We start from the raw sequence: 13,142 nt of genomic DNA on the forward strand, positions 1-13,142 counted from the left end.
AGCTTCCTGATGCTACTGAGGTGTGAGGGTTCAGAGCGTACCATGGAACCAGTTGGGACTTTGAATCCAGCCGTGGTTCCACACCTCACAGCCCAGGTGATCCCGAGTAGTGTCTTGAACATGTCTAAGCCTGTGTCTTCATCTGTAAAGGGAAGATAATATTTTTTTTGCATCATTCTGCTTTGGGGAGGATTAAACAAAAACTGTATAACCAGTGCTTAGTGCCTGATAATATTGAGTCAGCACTCACTAAATTGCAGCTATTATTACATATTACCAACATTATTGTTATTAACATTATTATTACTATGACTGTTTTATGATGAGGTAGGATTCTGGTTTTCCTCTCTGTCTTTCCAAACTTTAGTATGATGATTATTGCTCCATTCTTTCAACAAATGTTTATTAAATTCCTACCAAACACAGGGTGCTGAGATTATTGGCATTGAAAGGTGAATAGACATGTTGTAAGGTCCCATGTCTAGATGAGGAAACCAGACTTGTTGCCTCTTTGGGGACACTCTTTACTCAACAGTGGTATGAGTGAATCTCTATGGCTTTGTTAAATGACCTAAGTCAAGAAAGAGTCATGTTGTGTTCCTTGGGACAGTTTGTTACCCGTGTTTTCTCTGTGGATGTCAGTTGGGCCTTACTATGGATTAGAAAGACAAGTCAGTGTTTCCAAAATTGTCTATGGTGGCTGTATGGTGGCAATGTCAGTGTGTGGTTTGGGGCGAATGGGGCTTCGCTGCAGGCTTTGTCGTACCTCAACTATCTTCTCTCTGAACTGCCTGTAGGCCCCATGTGGGGCTATCTGTGCCTCCATATAGGGCTTTTTATAAGTTGTTCCTTTTGGTCTGACCATCTGTCCCAGATCAGCTGTAGAGCAGCCTTATCTCCCAACTCGGCCTGCATGGGATCTCCTCTAGGAAGCCCTACTGACATGCTGGCCCTGAGCTGAGTCACTGTCTGTAATTACACAGGAAATACTTTTTGTTCTTCACTGATATGAATTTCTATATTTCCACTAATCATCAATCTCTTAGAGATAGAAACTATTTCTACTGATCTTATATCTCTGTCACAGCACAATGCCTAGAACATAAAAGGAAATCTAAAAAAAAAAAAAAAAAAACCAACTCTGCTAAAGAGATGGGTGAATGATTGAATTAAAGTGATGATGCCAGTAATATAGATATGTAGGATTAATTATTCTACCCTGAAACTTATCCTGTATCATCAACAAAGTCTGCAGGAGTGACTTCTAATTCTTGTTATTTTGCTAACTTGATTCTCTTACCCTAGCTAAACTCACAGAAGAACTATCCCCTATCAACTTCTACTAACCAATCTATGAACATCCACCTAAATGTTTCAGAAATTAAACACCACCCTCCCAGCTACTTCTGACAACTGCTGCCAGACATTCTCACTCACCTCCAAACCATATAGATTTGTCATCACTTTGAATTTCCTATAAACCTCAACTTTCTTTCTCCATCACTTCCAAACCTGATGACAACCCTAATTCTTTTCCTGCCCCTAACCCTCTAAGAGCATAGCCTTTCCACCTGTCTCAACCCCATCTCTTCTCAGTTGCTGATAACCCTGGCCTCAAGCTTGCTCCTCCTCTACTCTTCATTAATCTGTTTCTCCTCAGGATCCTTCTCAGCTTTGTTCAAAAGAGTTGGCTTTTACTTTTCACAGAAAGTCATCATTGAATTTCATCTCCCCTTTCACCCACACTCAATATATGTTCTTTTGTTATTAATCTCTTATCCCTGTCCTCCCTAGGCTCTTTTCAGGCCACATTTGGGTGTGTGTGGGTCCTGTTTATCTTCACAAAATTATCATGGAATTCCACACACTTATCTAACTGCCACTCAAGATTCTCCTACTGTTCAGCCTGTCTAAGCCCATGGGAAATTCCTTAATCTCTTCCAATCTGAGACTTAATTGTGATAGTATCAAGAAATTAACAAGACAATATTAGAGTCAAAGCCAACGTCAACTACTTCTGTCTAGATTTTGACCATTGGTCCTGCCCACTCTCTTTCTGCAGCACTAATGAGTTGATCCTGACCATTTTTTGTTTGTTCACTTCCCGTCTCTAATCAGTCATTGATTCAACACCATCTTTCTGGTTCCATTATAACCAAACGACATTCATAACTGGTACTGGAAACATGGGAAATATCCAATTTGATATAAAAGGTATTAAACACCTAATGCAATGCATGGCCCATCATAGTTATTTAAATATCAACTTTCTACACTTACTCTTTCTCTTTGCTCACAACAATACCATGAGATTTTATCTCACAGGCAGAAACTCAGTACTGAAAGACTGATTAATTTTTCCTAGCTTTCATGGTTAATCAGTGACTATATCAGAGCCAGGAACCAGGTTTTCCATCTCCAGCTACAAGTGTACTGATTGTCCCTTTGACTTTTCTGCTACAAACATACACTTTACACCATGAAATTTCATTTCTAAAAACTCCAAGGACACTTCCAGATTTGGCAATTATTTGAAACACACAGATTACTAACCATAGAGTACAATTGGCAAATATGCCCCAGTTTAAAATAAACTAATAGATGCAAAGACAGAACGAATTTGAAAAACAGAAAAGAATGAATTATTTACATTGCAGAAAGATAACTTATTTTACCAAGCGGGACCTACTGATGAAAATACCTCTAAAATGTGCAATAGCTTATTACATAAAATCTCATATAAATTATAGCATTTGTATAATTAAATATAAATATATGTTATATAAATACACTGTCATTTAAAATGACATTTAGGGGACACCTGGGTGGCTCAGTCGGTTAAGCATCTGCCTTGGCCTTAGGTCATGATCCCCAGGGTGCTGGGATCGAGTCCCACATTGGGCTCCTTGCTCAGTGGGGAGCCTGCTTCTGCCTCTCCCTCTGCCTGCTGCTCCCCCTGCTTGTGCTAACTTTCTCTGTCAAATAAATAAAATCTTTAAAAATAAATAAAATAAAAAATATCATTTGATCTTCAAAGTTTGGTTTACATAAAAACTTTTCAAAACCATTATGTGAACCATGAGGTGTATGGTAACACCTTCTAAGTAGGTGCTGTAGGTGAGAGCTTGGCTAGGAGTGGGTGCACCAATAAGAAGACATGATACTGACTTCATGAATCTTAGGACAATGCTTCAGGTAGCTCTGATGCTGACGAGCTTGGCAACCTTGGGAAAGTTCCTTCACCTCTACTGAACTATGGTTGATACTTTTACGAAATGGTGGTAATGCCCAAGGATAAAAAATGATGCTCATCCAGTACCTAATGCAATGCTTGGCACAATACAGTGTGATTTTCCTCTGCTTCAACTTCTCTAGCTTCTTCCTGAGAGTCTCTGAAAGTGATCTTCCTCTAATCCATAAAGTTAACACTCCTACCACAAACCTTAAAGTTTTTCTTCAGGAAATCACATCTCTGTTCTTTTGATTGTTTGTAATAGGAAAAAATAAAAGGAAATAACCTCAATGCCCAACTATAAGGAGTTGGTTAAGCTTACTTTGATACATCCATTTATGTGAAACGGTCCATTCTAAATGAAATATTACCATGTATTTGTATTTGTTATTATGAAAAGCAGTTCATAATATGTTAATTGAAAGTGACAGGATCAAAACAATACATACAGTCTGATACCATTTAAATAAGTCTTCTGCCCATAGCCACATATATATTTATACATAACAACATATATCCTTACTGGATTCTTTATAGCTGGATACTGAGGATGTTTCTTTTTCTTTTGTCCTACAAGCAAGTTAAACAACATAAACTCAACTTCCTAAAAAAAGCTTTAACACAGTATGGAGATTGTATTTTAAAAATTTTTAACTAACAATAGTTATCTCAGTGTAATGGGATTACAGTTGATTTAAAGATTTTTTTTTATCTATATTACATATTTTTTCAAGGAAAATAAATAAATATAACTTAATTTAAAAAGATGATAAAAGTGGATACATACAAGCACACAAGCAAACCCTGTGTTCATTGGACCATACCATATGCCCCAGCAGGCCAACACACCACATGTATGCACCTCATGCACAGGTGACAACATGCCAAGAGTCTAAATGGCAAAACACGGCAAAATGGCAAAACACAAAAAATTCCTTTTCTAGACTCACACAATGAGTGTCTGTTACCAGTGTTAATTTATTAATTGTCTTTGTGTCTATTCAAATTCTAAATGTGACCAATAGTTTAAACACCACTACTAAATCATCACCACAGTCAACGCACAAGCATTGATGTAGCTTGGCTTCGCAGAGAGGGAAAAAAGCATACAGATTCAAACAAACTTGGAAAATCCAAACAGAATCTTTTATCAGTGGCTCCTAATGACCCACAATGAAGGCTAAACATCTTGGCTAAACAGTTATCTTTGGGAATTGAAATGTAAACAGCAAAAATTCACTGTTTTCCCTACCCTGTGTGGCTATTCCTCTTGGGCAATAACAAATCCGCATACATCCCATCAATTTTTAAAAGTTTCTGTCACAATTTTAAAAGTTGTCACTTTTTCATTTAGAAAACAAAATTATATAATTATGTATCTATGTACCCAAATTGCTTTTCCCCTAAACAAAATCCAGTATGAAACCACATAAGAAGCAGACAACTTTGTTTCTACAACCAGGCATGCCTCCTGAGTGTTATTTCTTACTTTTCTCCTTACACTCATGTTTGCCTCTCAAACATTATCATGTCGCTTGGCAAAATTTGGGTATATTCATCCTCATGCCAGTCCTTAGAATTATGTCTCAAGAGCGGTTCAATGTTAAAAGTTCTGGTGATGATTAAAAGTCCTAGAAATAACTGTAAAATGTGTGAAGGTATCTCTGTGTGTGTTTAGAAGAAGGGGGCTTCAGCAAAAGTCAATTTCTGCCTTTGCACTGGGCCCTAAGGAGTTGAGGTGAATACAAACCAGGAAGAAATTGATTGGGTGCCTTTATAAGCCCCAAGCTGTTAGACAAAAGGCAGTGAGGATACCATTTGTTAAAACTCAGAACACTGTAGTCTCATAGACTTTAACTTTCAATGGACATTATTTTTGGACTGATTTCCTGTAACTCTCACTATTCTTATTATGAATAAGGAAATATTTCAGATCCTCCCTTTTAGAGTCAGATAGAACTAAAATAAACTTCTTTCATTTTATTTTTCTACAAACATCAACCTGGGCAAACCATAGAGACAAACAGCATTGCCAATAGCAAATATCACTTCAGCTGATGGTATTAGCGGAGAATCAACTTGTGCTTGTCTGGCCTTGGGACTTCTGTTGCTTATTTTCCAAAGAAAGGACACTTTTTCAAAAGTGCATATGTTCTAACGTGGCACTCATAATAAATGGAGAGAAAAGCACAATAAAAAAGGAAATAACAAGTAATTATATTAAACTCTGTGGCCCTTTACTTGGCCATCTGTCTTCAATTTCAGGCATGTTGATTTTGAGTAGTGTCCCATTGTAACCAAATATAATAGGATAGGCAAGCTAATGAACTATGACACATCCCATCTTTAATGTGATATATCACTAAGGCAAAGCCACCCAAGATGCAAGGCAGCTACTGGTTTTCTGTGAAGCTACTAGTTTTTAGTATAGGACCCTGGGGAAAAGAGTAGCCTCATTTATTTCTGTGTCTGTTGTAAATTCTCAGACTACTGCCCTATCCTTTTTCTCCCTTCGTGACCTTAACCTCCAAAGAAAAATGAAAGAAGTGGTGAAGCCACAAAAAGGATGTAGGCAAAGGAGAGAGAGGTAAGATTTGGATTCCTCTGAAGGAAAAAAAAAATATGTTTATCATTTTCACCACCAGTCAGGATTTCTCAGGAAATTGCAAAATTAATTTTGCCAACATGGAAACAGTCATTGGCCAATATAGTTATTGACCAATTGTCTTTGTGTATTCCTTTCCAGAAACTAAACCCTTTCCTCAGAAAGCACTTATTTGGTTAACATTCTTTAAGTTTATTTAGAATGTGTACAAGACTATTCTCTCAAGTGCTGAATTAATTCCTTGTGAAAAATGTTGAAAATATTATTAGAAATGAAACATTATTACAAACTAGGGAACTTAAGATGTTGCATTGGAGGAGTCAGAGTCTCCCTTAATCCATTTCCATTTTTGTATAGAATGGATTGAATGATTTTGACTTAACAGGATAGTTGATTGTAAAGCTCATTAATGCAAGAGATTAAGGATCTCTTCCTGACCTCATTTCCTCCTCTAACTGACTTTACCTTTTCCATCTACTCTACTTTAACTACTCAGGTGAAAAACAGTCTCCCCCTTTCATTCAAGCAGCTTTAAGACAGAAAGTTGATTCCTTATTCATAAGAGCTGAGAAGTATGATCCATTTTAAGTCAGAATTCTCCCTTTTGGGGGGGAGGGTCTTACTTGTCTACATCAATTCTTACACAGTATGTGGTAGGCAGAATTCTTAGAGTCCCCCCAGTGCTCACCACCCAGTGTGCACACACTGTAGACTCCCTCCCCTTGAATGTGAACAAGACTATGGATATGATGGATTTCACGATTGTAATTGGACTAAATGTGACAAGTTTTTCATGTGACTTTCAGTAAAGAAAAGGGAGCTACTAAGTAGAAGTGGCCTAATCAGGTGAGCCCTGAAAAGGGATGGGCCCATCCTGAAAGAAGAAAAGTGCAAGGGCTTCTCCTGCTGGCCCTGAAGGAGCAAATTTCTTCCATATGGAGATAGCCAGGTACAGGAAATGGTGAATAGCATCTAGGAACCAAGAGTGATCCTTATCTGACGACCTGCAAGAAAACGGGAACCTGAGTCCTATAGCTGCAAGAAAATGAAGGCTTCCAAAACCCGAATGAGCTTGGAAGACCCCAAGTCTCAGATGAAATGAGAGCCCAGGCTGACACTTTGATTTCAACTTGGTGAGACCCTGAGCAGAGGACCCAGGGAATTTGTGTCTGGACTCCTAACCTTTGAAAACTTATGAGATAATGTTTTATTTTTTTTTAAATCACTACATTTGTGTTACTTTGTTATACGGCAATAAACAACTAATACACACAGCACATGAATCCATTCAGGGGCATTGTAAGGTGTTTGATAGTTAATTTCTCCCCAGTCAGCAGCCTTACATTCATCCCCCTGAACGGTCACTATTTAGGACTACTTGTGGTAGATAAACAATGGCAAAGACAAACTCATTTGATCTTTGGAATATTCGAGCTGAAACCTAGATGTACTCCCCCTATTTTAATAGATGAGAAAATTGAGGTTCAGAATAATTGACTAGTTTGAAGTTAAAAGTAGAGAGTTGAAAGTAGAAAAAAATTAAGATCTACTCCAAAGTCTTTCCCACAATGGTTGAGAACTAGGTTAAGATCTACATTGGTTTAGTTATAAAGAAATTCATCCCTTCCACTTCTAAATTGTGTTAGCACTGTTCCGTGTGGTTGATCTTTGTATTTTCTGTAGCACCCAATATGATCTTTTAGAGCTGTACCAGACCTCGGTTTCTCACAGTGTATCATCTCAGCTGTAACTGTTAAGTATTTAATGGATATTTTGTGAATTAGTGAATGACTTAAATGAGGCTGTAAAGATGGGAGATATAAGTAGAAACATGAGTATGTCTATAAATTACAATGGGTGGAAGAATAACGGCAGGAAATTATGAAAGCGCAAAGGCTTTACAACCAAATGCCTAAAAAAATTAAAGTTTAGAGAAATACTTACAATTTATATCGATGAAATACTTAAAACACTAATAAACTCAAAGAAAATGACCAAATAGAATCATCATAATTAAATAAAATTCCAGGGCTGTGATTTCTTCTAAAGCTTCAGCAGCATAAGCATTTCCTTCTTGCCTTTCCTTCTTTCCTTCTTGCCTCGAGTGGCACTCCTTCTGTGAAAACTGCTGTCCCAAAAATTAGATCAATGCGAAAAAAATGCCTTCACCAATCTCAGGTCACACTGATGTCTTTTTCAGAGGAACTTCAACAGTACCCTAGATTGGAAAGAACAAGAACCCCAGATTAACCTCCGAAGTCCTGAGCTCTTGCTTTAATGAAGGATGTTGACTGACTGAAATCTATAGTTTTCTGAAGGTTCTCATTGTGTAATCATAACAATCACCAAGAAACTTGAATCTTCCAATTCTGTATCCTCAGAGTCTAGCATGAGGTTTGAAATGGGAATAAATGATGTATTTTGATGTATTTTTTTATGATTCTCCAGTTGCCAAAAGCTCGGACATGGGGCGCCTGGGTGGCTCAGTGGGTTAACCATCTGTCTTCAGCTCAAGTCATGATCTCAGGGTCCCGGAATCAAGCCCCACGTCGGGCTTCCTGCTGGAGTCTGCTTCTCCCTCTGCCTCTGTCCCTTTCCCCTGCTGGTGCTTTGTCTCTCTCTCTCTTAAATAAATAAATTTTTTAAAAATTCTAAAACAAAAGCGCAGACCTGAGTGAGGTCGGCTTTAGCAGCTCATGGGAGATTCATGTAGGCCTGGAGGCAGCAGGAGCAAAGTCAGACGAGCTAATGGAATATGACTGCATGAACTGTACAGACTCAAGAAGTCATTGTTTCTCAGTGAGAACGTTGAAGGGTTTCTGTCTTCCTCAAGTCAAATCTCCTATTGAGTAATATACAAAAATGTACACTTCCCGGAGCATGTTTTTATTTTGCTTACACAGAGATTTTTATATAAGGGGAGAATGCTGCCATTTGCATTTGATTTATTTTTAATTTCAGAAAAACATGACCAATAAAAATGCTACTGAAGTGTGGGCACAGTAACTGAAGGGGCAAAATAAAGAAAAGGACCAAATGTCATCCAAAGCAAACTATTCTAGAATGTTATTTACTCCAGTTTTGGACTTTGACATAAGTGAGCCACAAACTGAACCCCCAATCTGGAGTAAATAGATTACCCAGGTCTCGAGACCCAAAGGTCACTATAAAGGCAGCAATCCAGGAAAACAATACTCAATAAAGGCTCTATGTCAAAGAGATAAATGGACCCTGTTTATTAGTTTTTTAGTCCTGGTTTCTAGTCTTGAATTCCTGGAAACAACCATTATTCTTTGATATCCATACGTATATGCTTTATCCATAAAGCAATCATTTGTCAAGAGTGGTAGAGGTGTCAGCTAATGTGGTAATCATATTGCAATATGTAAGTGTATCAAATTGACAGGCTCTATACCTTAAGCTTACACAGTATTAATTATAACAATTTTTTTTAAAGGGTATGTTAGTGGCTTGAAAGAGTAAATACTATTTACAAGGATGTTTACATTATCACCATTATATAAGTAACACATGGCAAGGATCTGGTAAATCTATCAAAAACTTCAAAATAAGGTTGCCAGAAAAAATACAGGATGCCTGATCACATTTAAATTTCAGATAAATAACAAATAAGTTTTTAGTATAAGAATACCCCAAGCAGGGTGACTGGGTGGTTCAGTCAGTGAAGCGTCTGCCTTCAGCTCAGGTCATGATCCTGGGATCCTAGGATTGAATCCCACATCAAGCTCCTTACTCAGTGGGGAGCCTTCTTCTCCCTCTGCCTGCTGCTCCCCCTTCTTGTGCTCTATCTCTCTCACTCTCTGACAAACAAATAAATAAAATCTTAAAAAAAAAAGAGAGAGAGAATGCCCCAAGCGTTGCATGGACGTGCCAAATTAAATATCATTCACTGTTTATCTGAAATCCAGTTTTAATGGGGCATCCTGAATTTTAATTTGCTAAATCTACAACTCTACAAAAGACATTAGATGAAATCACTTTCAACTTCCCAGACTCAATATTTTATCCTTTAAGTCCTTAGCTTACAAGTTACCTGAAAAGGGAAAAAAAAAAAAAAAAAAGTAGTCAATCGTCATTTCCGCATTGCTTTCTCCATTGGTCTATGTACATTGTCCTGGACAGAAGGTAAAGGTCCAGTAATAACTATCTTAGTAAGTGCAGCTAAAGTACTACAGAAGTATATGGTAGGTGTCTCAAATACCAAACTTTTAATAATCTTTCATCAAACCATCTTTAAGTGGACATTAAGGATGCATTTATGAAGCACTTAGTATAATCTAACACCATCTCATACTGTGTAAATAGAAGATCAAGAGGCAGTCTTTTGGTTTGAGGGGCTTAATTAAATTCACATTAAGGAAATAGTGGGACACATCCAGAAAATAATGAAGATCTGCAACTTATCTGGTGCCAGGTGTATGCTGTACAGACTCATTCATTTATTTATGGATCAGTAAGAGCCATTATTAGGCTTTGTTGAAAAAGCATGAACAAATCAAAGTCTCTTTTCTTATGGCACTTCCATTCTGGTTGAGGGGAGATAGGTAATAAAAAAATGAATTCAGGGGCACCTGGGTGGCTCAGTGGGTTAAAGCCTCTGTCTTCAGCTCAGGTCATGATCTCAGGGTCCTGGGATCGAGCCCCGCATCGGGCTCTCTGCTCAGCAGGGAGCCTGTTTCTCCCTCTCTCTCTGCCTGCCTCTCTGCCTACTTGTGATCTCTGTCTGTCAAATAAATAAATAAAATCTTGAAAAACAAAAAAAGAAAAAAAATGAATTCATAAGGAAATTCTAGTAGTATTAGTTTCTATCATGACCATGAAAAGGGAGATAGTGGATGAATTTACATTTGGGGAAGTAAGGTTGTCTCATGCAAGAAGAAGGAAAGAACCTAGAAGAAGATGAAGGAGTATCAGCCTTTCCGTAGAGTATAGAGTTAGTAAAAAAAAAAAACCCTAAGGTAGAAGTGGCCAGGGCAGGAACAAGCTTTCTATGACAGAGGAACAGAGAGAGTGGTTGAGTGGTCGGTCAGCAAAGGGGAGAGGGAGGCAGGACCATTTAGGTCAGGATTTTGTTCGAAGTACCATCCATGGAAAGACATTGAACGATTTTAAGCAAGGGTCAGTAACAGGAACAGTTTTTTTTTGTTGTTTTTTTTTGTTTTTGTTTTTTGTTTTTTGGTTTTTTTTTTTTGACAGACAGATCACAAGTAGGCAGAGAAGCAGGCAGAGAGAGAAGGGAGGAAGCAGGCTCCCGCTGAGCAGACAGCCCGATGCGGGGCTCGATCCCAGGACGCTAGGATCATGACCCGAGCCGAAGGCAGCGGCTTTAACCCACTGAGCCACCCAGGTGCCCCCAGGAACAGTTTTAAGAGAAATCATTCCAGTTATTGCAAAGACACAGAATTGTCTGCGCACAATAACGAAGAAAGAGTGGAAACAGAAGCAGTGATGGAGAGACTATGACTCTAAGCAGAAGAGTCAAAGGTGCTTCATCTCAAGTTGGGATGAAGATGGAGATAGAGGTTAGGTGTGAGATATATTCTAAAAGCAAAGTCAATAGGATTTGCTGATGAAAAAGTAGAAATCAAGGGTTCTTCCTAGGGTTTCGGCTTGAGCACCTGGATAGATAACAATATCATTTACTAGAAGGAAAATCAGGTAATCAAAATTTTAATATGGGACTCATTTAAAGTTTGAGATACCCATGAATCAACCACGTAGATACATTAAATTGGAGAGTGTTTTTTCCCCTCCCCAGAAAGAACTTGTGAGGGAAAGACGATTTGCCTTTGAAAAGGGATTGGATTGAAATGAATAGGGGAAGAATGTTCTGAATTTCCAGCAGAAGAAATAAAACTGGAAAAGATCAAAAAGAGAGAATAAGCATAACATGTGGTCAGAGGTTCAAGAATGGGTAATTTATGCTGGGGAAGGTCAGAGGTAAAATCAGAACTGTCAGGCAGGATTAGTTTATGGGGACCTTCAATAGGAAGAGTTTAAAATCTTCTTCTAAAATACCATGGAGCCAGTGTCAATTATAGAGTAGGAGCTGGAATAAATCTCAATTTTGTCTTGTTCTCTCTTATATCCCCAGTTCTTAATACAGACTCTGGTACAAGGCAACTGGTCAATTTATTAAATGAATGAATGGAAAACGAATGAATGATTGTATAGCTACGTGTATTTGCACACTGAGAGAGCAATGGTGGAGAATCCAATGAAAGGGTTGGCTCCCTATTTTTAAGCATCTAGGTTTTCAGATGAGGAGATAAAACCTTTGTATAATACAGTGGTAAAGAGCAGAAAATGGAGGTGCCTTATTATAATGCCCAACATTATAAGATGACAAAAGTAGGTAGGAAATACAGGCTTAGTCCATCAAGAAGGTATGAAAAAATTTTTAAAAATTTCTTTTTTATTATTATTATTAGTTTAGGATAGAATTGAGTGATTCATCAGTTGCAGATAACACCCAGTGCTCATTACATCGAGTGCCTTCCTTAATTTCCATCATCCCGTTACCCCATCTCCCCACCCCTCCACTCAAGCAACCCTCAGTTTGTTCTCTAGAGTTAGGGTGTCTCTTATGGTTTGCCTCCCTCTTTGTTTTCATCTTATTTTATAAAATTGCACCAGAGATTTCTATTAAAACAATGAATTTGACAGAGAATGTATTTGGTTAATGAGATTAAGAAAAATCTGGATAGGATTTTTAAATTTTTCGAAAAATCAAGAAACACAAACTTTCAGCTATTCACGTGTATCCCATTCAATGCTTATTAGATCTTTTTATAATAGAAAGTTTATGTGTTTTTTTTTCCAGTGTGTCAGTAATGATTCTGCTGGAACTTAAAATTGATTAGATTATTTTCTAGGGCACAGTATCGATATCCAGTGGAACAATGAGCCACGATCTCATTTTTCTTTGTAACCTGCCATGGTTTCAGATAGTGTATTTTTTTACAGAAGTTTGTAATTGTCATACCTTTGTGTTTATATGTGCAGATACACATGTATGCTATAGTTTTGTGATGGTAGAGATGGTGATGTTGCATTGCTTAATGGAGAATCAAAACTAAAAGTCACTACTCAGCACACAAAGAGGAAAACAGAAGATGGAAGAACCTCCAAGAAAGTCAGTAAGCTATGTTGGCACTCACTTGCTATTGGCCTCAAAGCTCTCAGATTATACACTCCTTTACCAGATTATTATTTTAATGGGACTTTTTAAAGGGCATTTTAATAGCCTCCTTGTTTCAGCAGATATACATTGAAAGGCATTTG

Source organism: Martes martes (assembly GCF_963455335.1).
Source record: "Martes martes genome assembly, chromosome: 2".
In the NCBI taxonomy this organism is placed as follows: domain Eukaryota; kingdom Metazoa; phylum Chordata; class Mammalia; order Carnivora; family Mustelidae; genus Martes; species Martes martes.